Below are 8,782 nucleotides of genomic sequence, written 5' to 3' on the forward strand. Positions count from 1 at the left end.
TATATAGGCTTCAGGCACACAATGACACTCTGTGTCTGTGGTAGCTGTACAGCAAATAGCTCTGGAATGTATATTACCAAATATACAGTCTGCAAATACACAATTTGCTTGTAAACCAAGTAGGAGGCAAGAGTATATCACATGGTGAGCTGCATTTTTATTCAGATCCTCTGATCCAGTCGTATTCTTCCCAAGCAGCACATCTACTCTACTAACGAGAATTTTGTCTTCTGCTGTTTTCTATGACTGAATAAGGCTGAGATGTAAGTCCTGGCAGTATTTTTGGACACACACACTGTTGTAACAGAAGCCTAAGCTGCACTTTTATCGTCTTTGCTAACACCTGGCCCTTCAGCTAAGATCAAGGGCAGTTCAGTACCTGAGACACCTTCATCCAAGAGTCTTTGCTTTGCATTAACAGAGAAGGGAACTAAATGATGTTGAAACTTTTCTATCACCTCTTATTAATAACCAAGTCATTAAAATGCATGGCCTTGCTATGGATCACCTGGAGCCCCTTTAGCCCATTATCTTGCCCCAGCTTTTAGCTGTACATTGCTCAGACTCCTGTGATTATTTTGATCACCTATTTTCCATTCTTTATCACATGGCAGTGATACATATCTACCTTCCCAAGGCTGAATACCAGTGACACAACTCAGGAAGTATGCACATCTATATTTTTATAACACTTCATAGGCTACATTTCATGGTTTGCTTCTTTATCTGTTTTTCTGTCGACACAGAAGTAATTTCTGCTTCATCAGAATAATTTCAAATATAGGAAAATATATACAGGAAAAAAATACTTCATTTTTACTTCATTTAAACCATATCCTTTGAAGGCAGCAGCACATACTTAGTTGTATGTCTTCACAAAATCCATCTGAACACAAGAGTGAAATGAGCTGTACAGATGTTCCATATAAAGAGAAATCAGCAAAACCTCTACTCAAAGAGCTCTGCCACATCTGACTTTCACTCTTATTTCCACTGCCACCTTACATTGATAAAGCATTTTCAACTAGCACAACAACCAATTCATTTATATTTTGTATTTTTATAGTTATTTCCTGCTAGGACAAAACAAGGTCAAAAATATAAACAGTGTAGCTGAAAATGCAAAAACCCTGAGGGATTCTCTGAAGTCAGACACTGCAGCATCAGACACATAATACTTCTCTGTTTAAGTGAGCTCACATGCAGACATTTTGTTTCTCAACTGTTTAACTGGCAGGACAGTTAAAAACAGAACAGGCTATAGTCCTTTGCTATCTCAAGTTTATTTCCAATCTGCTGCTTTGAGGATTTGACCAGGATGACAACTTCTTGCCAGTGCTGATAAATTATTGCCTTTTGAGGATTTTTTTTGACCTCTGCAACAATTATGCATGAAGAAAAAAAAACCAAAAACAAAACCAAAAACTTACCTCTTTATGTTTAACTTATCAGGGTTTTTATCTAACCCTGAAGTGAAAGAAATTCTATGCACTTTCCCACATTTGTTTCTCATCCTTGCAAATCCCAGTGGCTCCAGAGTCTCAAATGTGAGATAATCTGTAGATCAATGAGGGCGGATGTAAAACTCTTGCTAAGCCGTGTTTTCCCAGCTGGGGGTAAATTCACTTGCCTGTATGTAAAATTTCCTAATTAGAAATGTCAAGTCTCTGTTAAAAGCTTCCAGAAATTGATGCTGAGCTCTACAAAAAGTTAACTATTCCATAGCTGTGTTTTATCTGACTCATCAGGAGAAGCTTTCCCATATTATTCATAATTAGGGCTATAATGGCAGAAGAATTTCAGACTTTTATGAGGTGGGGGTTTCTGCCTATCAGCCATAACAGCCCTGGGAATGTGCCCCAGGAGGAGCAGAGCCCTGGCACTGGGCACTGCCCAGGCTCTGAGCATCCATGGAGGGCAGTTGCTTAACTCCCAGAGACTCTCCACAGCCCAAATCTAGTTTGAACAGAGCAATGAGGAAAACTTTTGATTTCCAGCCCACTGGTTATCAAATGGGAAGCAGGGTATTGAAAGGGAGATACCTGGTCAGGTGAGAAGAGTGTGCTCATGGGAGTTGGTACGTTAATGGAATGTTAATGGAATAATTCTGTATCAGCCCATGGTTCTTGTTCTCAGTTGGTTCAGGACCTGTCTCATATAAGATCGTGTTCTGAGTTCAGGATTGGAGCCTGCCCCCAGAACACCCCTGTATACTGTTACATTCACCACACCCCTTCATCTTTGGATCTTGCCCCTCAGATTGAGCAGTTTCTGTGTTTGCTATTTTGCTATTAAAGTTCTGTATTTTTCAGGCAATTCCATCATTCCCATCCCTCTATTTTGCCAAGTTCCCCCCTCTGGTCCGGGCTCGGGGTCGCAGCGAGCTGGACTGCGACAATGAGTGGATCCTGAACATTTGGCCTAAATGTAACAAAATGCTCTGAAACTGGGACAGATCAGCTCTCTCCAATAAACATTCAGGGCAAAAGAAACCAAACCATAGATGGCCCCTGCCCTACACTACTGCCAGCCTCACTTCTAACACCCAAGAAACCCAGCAAGAAGCTTATTTCTACCTGTTTATCCAAAGAGAAGTCATGACATCTGCCTTAACAAATATTGCCAGAAGTCACCTGCACCTTTTTTTTTGTACATCTGAGCTTGCTCAAATAATATCAGCAATTGTCCTCCCTACTTAGGCTGATAGCTACGAAATAACCTGTGTTTCACTCCTACTTGCAGAGTTCCAGTTATTGCCATGATTTGGTGGTGAATAAGTACAGGGCTTCAGTGCCATCCTCTCCTTATGAGCAATCAAACAGCTCTACTGCATTCTTCATACAATGACTGGAAAGCTTAAACTTGTGATCATACTTTCTCTCCCCATAAGGAATAAAAATTATGGAGGAGAGGAAAAAATCAGCACGGGTTTTTTCACACTTTAAATGAAATAACTGGCTAAAATACAATGTCTCTACCACATTGTGAAATAGCTTTCAAATAATGAGAAGACATGAAAGTGGATGCCAGAAATAAGTGAAATGTTTCCCAGGAAGACAGCAGTTTCATTACAGGAAGAAAAAATAAACACATCTTGAAAAGGCAAATACACTTGGACTGTAAACAGGGGTCTGAAGGATTGTTTGAAGGCTCACCATTTGATTCCAGTGCTCATACATAACAAATATCCTTTTTTCCTGTTTTGTTCAACTTGTACAAAATGGCTACTTAGGGGGTTTCAAAGACAAGAATAATTGAAGAAGAAACTAAAATGAGTTGTATCATCTGTGAAGTTTCCATTTAAGAAAAAGCTACTAAAACCTGGGTGAGCTGCCCTTAGAAGAAGAAAAGTTAGCTGGGCTCCAGTGACAGTAATTAAGACTAAGTGAGACCCTTCTTCTCTTCATTCTAAAAGGAGATGATGGTTACAGCAGAAAAATAAAAAAGTGCAAGTATTCCTTCCCAGCATGCAGGATGAGCATGTGGCACTCTCAGAGCAGGGCACTGTCACTCCTAGGAAAGGCAGCAGGGACATCAATGCTCCCCACAGCAGCACTGGTGCAGGAGGAGCAGGTACTCACTGGTGAATCTGGGTGGCAGGGGGTCACCACAGGAGCTGGAAGAGGGAATCCCCTGAGAATGCTGTACAGCAACCTCTGAAGCACCAGCATCAGATGCCTGCCAAAGCTGCATATTGATGGTGTTATTGTTTGTGTCATTTCTGGTGATTAGATTTCTGCACGTCTGAGGTTTTTCCTTTAAATAGGAGCTTCCCCCAGTCCCCAACCCCAAATAAATGAGAATAGAAAATGCTCCGTGCTGAGAAGTAAAGAGCTGATGAGTTCAGGAAATGATCCGTTAGTTTGCTAGGAATAAAATACTGCAGAACAAGACACAACAACATTTTCATCCTTTTCTTTGCAGGGACTGGAGTGCCAGCAACACTTGTCTGCTGCCCAGCTCATGGCCCCAGCACAGCCAGCTGCCTGGAGCAGCAGTGGGCAGGAAGCTCGGCAGATGTTCAGCCTTCTTGGGCACTTGGAGTTCAAAACACTCATCATCTGCAGCAGAATGAAATCAGCAGGTTGTACAGCAGTGCTGCAAACAATACATTGTGCTGGCCAGTGCTGGAAGAGCTACCAGGGCTCCCCTGCTGCAGAGGGGATGGTGGATTTGAGCATTGCCAACAAAAAACTAATAAAAAAATAACTCTTTCCTCTCCATCTCAAACAAAAGTTCTCCCACATTCTTTCAGATTCCTGTTACACTAAAGCATGACCTATTGAGGTGAGTCATTGTGACAAAGAGAAAATGCTACATTGTCAAAAAGCAGTTCTGAAACCCCGCACAAATTTGCAATTTGGGAAACTAATTCTCAATTCTCACAGACTGCACTTTTCACAGATTTTAATTATATAACTATCATTCTCATAATCACTAGTGTAATTACACAGAGTTATGAGATGTTGAAAGTGCTTCTTTGTTATTTGAAGTTAAAAGAAAAAAAAAAAAAGTTTTTTAAAAAACTCAAGCTCTTGTTGTTTAAAAAACAGCAACCACTTGCTCCCTCAGACTGTGGGAAGTTCTGGCCACCTCAGGTGTGACCAAGTTGCATCTGTACAAATCAGGATTTGGGCTGGCATTTCGCTATTGCAAAATTGATCCTACACAGTGAACTCTTCCCCCAAAACAGACACCCCCACAATTTACCTGCAGATACACACTGCAGTTACTTTCCATCACTAAAATACTGATGGTTATGTGAACAGTGTATGAAAAAAATAGAAGACAACTCTGACCACAATCACATTTGTTAAATGCTGCTAAATTCAGAAGAGAAGGTGCACATGTGATTTTGTGCTCTCTGCTAAAATGACTCATTTGGATTGGATTTCATAATAAACAGAAAACAAACCTTTTGATAGGGATATGCCTACTCATCTCATCTTGCACATGAGAGACTGGATGAAAATAAGCCTCAGTTTGCAGTGTTCAGCCACATTTGCTGCACATTTCCAGTGTTTTTGTACACACATCCTTTACTTGATCTAAATCCATTCTCTGGAAGGAAACCACACCAGGAACTTTACACAGAAGCATAAAATGAGTATTTTCATTAAAGGCTTTAAATAATGGGTATTAATGAATATAGCCTGCCCTCCTTCTATCACACAGACAGAGAATACTTTGCAAAGGGGCACCATGGGCCCTTTAAACTGCACAGGGAATTTTACACTATAAGGCAAAAAAAAAAATAGCTTTTCAATCTGGCAGTATGAAAATGGCACAGTTCTTTTGATTTTGACATAAATGTTGTTCTATTAAATAGAATAACAGCCCTAAGACAAATAATGGAGGTCAATTGAAGGATCCTCATATTTTGCTTTTCTTCTGGGAAAAAAATAAAAATTTTGAAGCCTTGTAACTGACTATTCATAGAAACTGAAAATCGCCCTTATAGCCACAAGAGAGTCAAAACATCCAGGGTTATTACTTCATTAACTTTGATTTGTTTCCAGCTAATGTAACTTAAAAGTTTTGGACTACTTACCATGATATTCTACACCAGTCATTCACTCTCAAAATCAGTGTGTCACCAGGCAGAGTTATGCCATTTTCCTTCTTTCCTTTCCACCCACAGAACTCAGGGACTGTTTTTCCTCTTTCAACAGAACTGCAGAGATTCAGTCTGGTGACCTAAAAACCTAAGTAAGCCTAATAAGAAAATTAAAGTTTTCCAGAACAATGACTAAGTCACTCTAAAATATTAATTCCTCCAACAGGAAGCTTATTCCAACACAAGACACTGAGTTTGATTCAGCACTGAAGAAACCCAGTGCAATATCTCTCTCCAGCCTAAAATCCAACCTGCTTCAGGGAATTGCCATCACGACACATTATTTGTTGCATTGAGAAGCCTTATTTAATGAATAACCCAGAGCTGCTGCTGTGGCAGCTCTCAGAGCAGGGACCACTCACACAGACAAACCTAGAGACCTTCTGACTGGCAGGTAAGATTATCCTCCTATCATGAAAATGCAAAAAAAAAAAAAAATCTCTATAGAATCATCCTAATAAACAGAGACTAAAAAATAGGAAAATACTCTAGATTATCAGGTGTGAGGCACTAGTATGAAGGTTATTATAGCTTCATCTCAGTATGCATATCACTTCTGGAAAGAGCACACTTACTGCATTCTAGTCCATGCTGGGAAAAATGAGCAGTTCTCATGGTCCAGAGACATTTCTTTGTGTCCTTAAACCATCTGAGCTTTGGGGATACACAGAGAAGACTTGAGCTCTATCCTAAATATTTTCTAGGCCAACTGTACAAGTCCAATATTGCTCCTGAAAAGAGAAAATAACAAATGCTTTTCTTAAAGCAGTCTCTGGGGTTTTTATTTTTATTCCCTTTCCTAAGGGAGCATGATTAAGAAGATATTAATCCAATAAATTTTCAAAAGAAAAATGCAGCTAATTATTTAACATAGATTTCATAATATTTCTTTTGGTATAATGTATTAGAAAAGAAATATTACCCACATTTATGCTTTAACCAGAGTTCAGTCACTCATGCTTCCCCTAAATAAATTCATATTCTGGCTGTAGCTTTCTATATTCTTACCTTTGTCTGGCACTGTGCTGTGGAGCAAATAGATTGAGAGATGCAGTAATGCACATAACCTTTAGCTTAGCTTTTATCACAAGGAAAATAGTTACTGTTGCTATGGTTGTTTGGTCAATCTGTCACCCCATATCAACATTGTTAGTATTCACACCTGATAAGAAGATATCTTCAAAAAAGAAGAGGGAGGGAAGGAAAGCAAAATGTTCTGTAGAAGGCAACCCAATTCTCATCTAATCTCTTTAAAAAAATCTGCTGTGCTAATGCTATCCTGTGTGCCTATCACTGAAATCATATGAGACTTCAAATAAGAGCAAAGATAAGTAGAAAATAATGAAAAATAGAAATCTGTGCAGTTTTTCTGATTACAGTGATGTTTAGACTTTTATTTGTAAACCACCCATAAGGTATTTTCAAGGTCAGGAAAATTTTTTAAAAGTTTAAAAAAACAGGGTTGATTTTCAAGTACATCTAAGCTGCATTAAATCTCTGAACTATTGCTCTACAACCTGAAACCAATCTCATATGAGACTATTATTTCTCTAGTACCTTGTTAGTCCTACTTTGCACGTGACCTTGTGAACTACTAATCTTCCTAAATAACTACACTCAGCCCTAAAGGCACACCAACAACTTTTACAATTAGTCTTGAAAATTTAAATTAAATTTTGTTTCAGACACAGCCGTACAAGGCAGGTGTTTCAAAGTATTCCTGCAACGTAGACTTTTAAAATGTTCAACAGTCTAAAGAGTGAAATATGTGAGCCTAAACAAAATTAAACAGCCACTAAAACAAACCTGAGTTCAGACACAAGCATTTTTTATTCCAGATTTCCTAGTAGTGGAGATGCCACCCCCCTCAGTGAGGGCCAGAGGGGATTATGTAAGTCTCCCATTAAGCATAAACACATTACAGACCACTAATACATACTGACAAGATGCTTTCTGCTGCTCTCTTTCCTCCCTTATCCATTTTTCACACAACGACTCAGAGCCAAACATTGGTTATTCCTCTCTGCTCTGAGGGAGGTGAAGGTGCAGGACAGCCCTGGGACCTGGCCTTGCCACAAAACCCTTCTGGCGCTCACCAGCTCCCCAGGACCTCACCTACTTTACTCTTATAGTCCAAGATCTTGAAAAAATGTCAGCAGAGCTGGTCCTGTTTGCTGGGAAGCTGCAGAACCTCCCAGCTGTCCTCCCCAGGGAGCTGCTTGCTGGATTCACTGCGGGTATTTACCCCGCAGCTGCTGCCCGTCACTGCCGGCTGAGGCACACGCACGAGCTCTGCTGGGAAATAAGACAGGAGCCCTTATTGCTTATTGTGAAAGCACAGATGAAAACTGGCACGCTCTTAACCTGTGGCACCAGTCTCAACACCCACCAAACCCTGCTCACAGAGAGCCAGGGCTGCAGTGACACTGCTCTGGGAACACCCCACAAACCCTGCTCACAGAGAGACAGTGACTGCTCTGGGAGCACCCCACAAACCCTGCTCACAGGGAGTGCAGTGACACTGCTCTGAAAGCACCCCACAAACCCTGCTCACAGGGAGCCAGTGACTGCTCTGGGAACACCCCACAAACCTGCTCACAGAGAACCAGTGACACTGCTCTGGGAACACCCCACAAACCCTGCTCACAGGGAGCCAGGGGTGCAGTGACACTGCTCTGGGAACACCCCACAAACCCTGCTCACAGGGAGCCAGGGCTGCAGTGACACTGCTCTGGGAGCACTAGTCTGCTCAGCAGCTCCTCGCTGTCCATCATGGCTCAGGTCTCCAGAGCCCTTCTCTGCACCCTCAGGTACTGATGCACTCTGCTCACCCAGCTCCACCCACAGCAAGGCACAGGAGGTTGCTAAAGGAGTCTATTTTCCAAAATTTTTATTTTTTTATCTGCTGTCTTCAGGAAATAGGATGCCTGTTCCTGCCCTTGCAGGTGTAATGGAACCAGTATTTTATCTGTTGGCTTCAATGTGAAAGGGTGAGAAATCTTGTTTTATTCCATCCTAAGGATAAGGCACAAAAACTGTGCATGCAAACCACTGATTTGTGCCTATTGTTGCAGGTAAACAAGTACACACGTAAATAAAAGTAGGCTTATTTAAAACTGGTGACAATATGTGCTCTTTCTAGTGTTTAAAGACAGACCTCTTTTG

General features: G+C 40.9%; 1 long non-coding RNA gene across 2 annotated transcripts; it reads right to left on the minus strand.

Moving 5' to 3' along the window:
- Positions 1-961: 961 nt before the first annotated feature.
- On the minus strand, positions 962-6,745 carry LOC119695159. 2 transcript variants are annotated; one of them, XR_005255062.1, is made up of 5 exons: positions 6,626-6,745; positions 6,193-6,348; positions 5,552-5,705; positions 4,916-5,061; positions 962-1,630 (listed from the first exon to the last, which is right to left on the minus strand). It is a non-coding gene; the product is annotated as an uncharacterized LOC119695159 (long non-coding RNA). The 2 variants fall into 2 exon arrangements; XR_005255063.1 differs by having other exon boundaries at positions 5,552-5,715.
- Between the last annotated feature and the right edge of the window lie 2,037 nt (positions 6,746-8,782).

This window comes from Motacilla alba, chromosome 4A (genome assembly GCF_015832195.1).
Source record: "Motacilla alba alba isolate MOTALB_02 chromosome 4A, Motacilla_alba_V1.0_pri, whole genome shotgun sequence".
Lineage (NCBI taxonomy): Eukaryota > Metazoa > Chordata > Aves > Passeriformes > Motacillidae > Motacilla > Motacilla alba.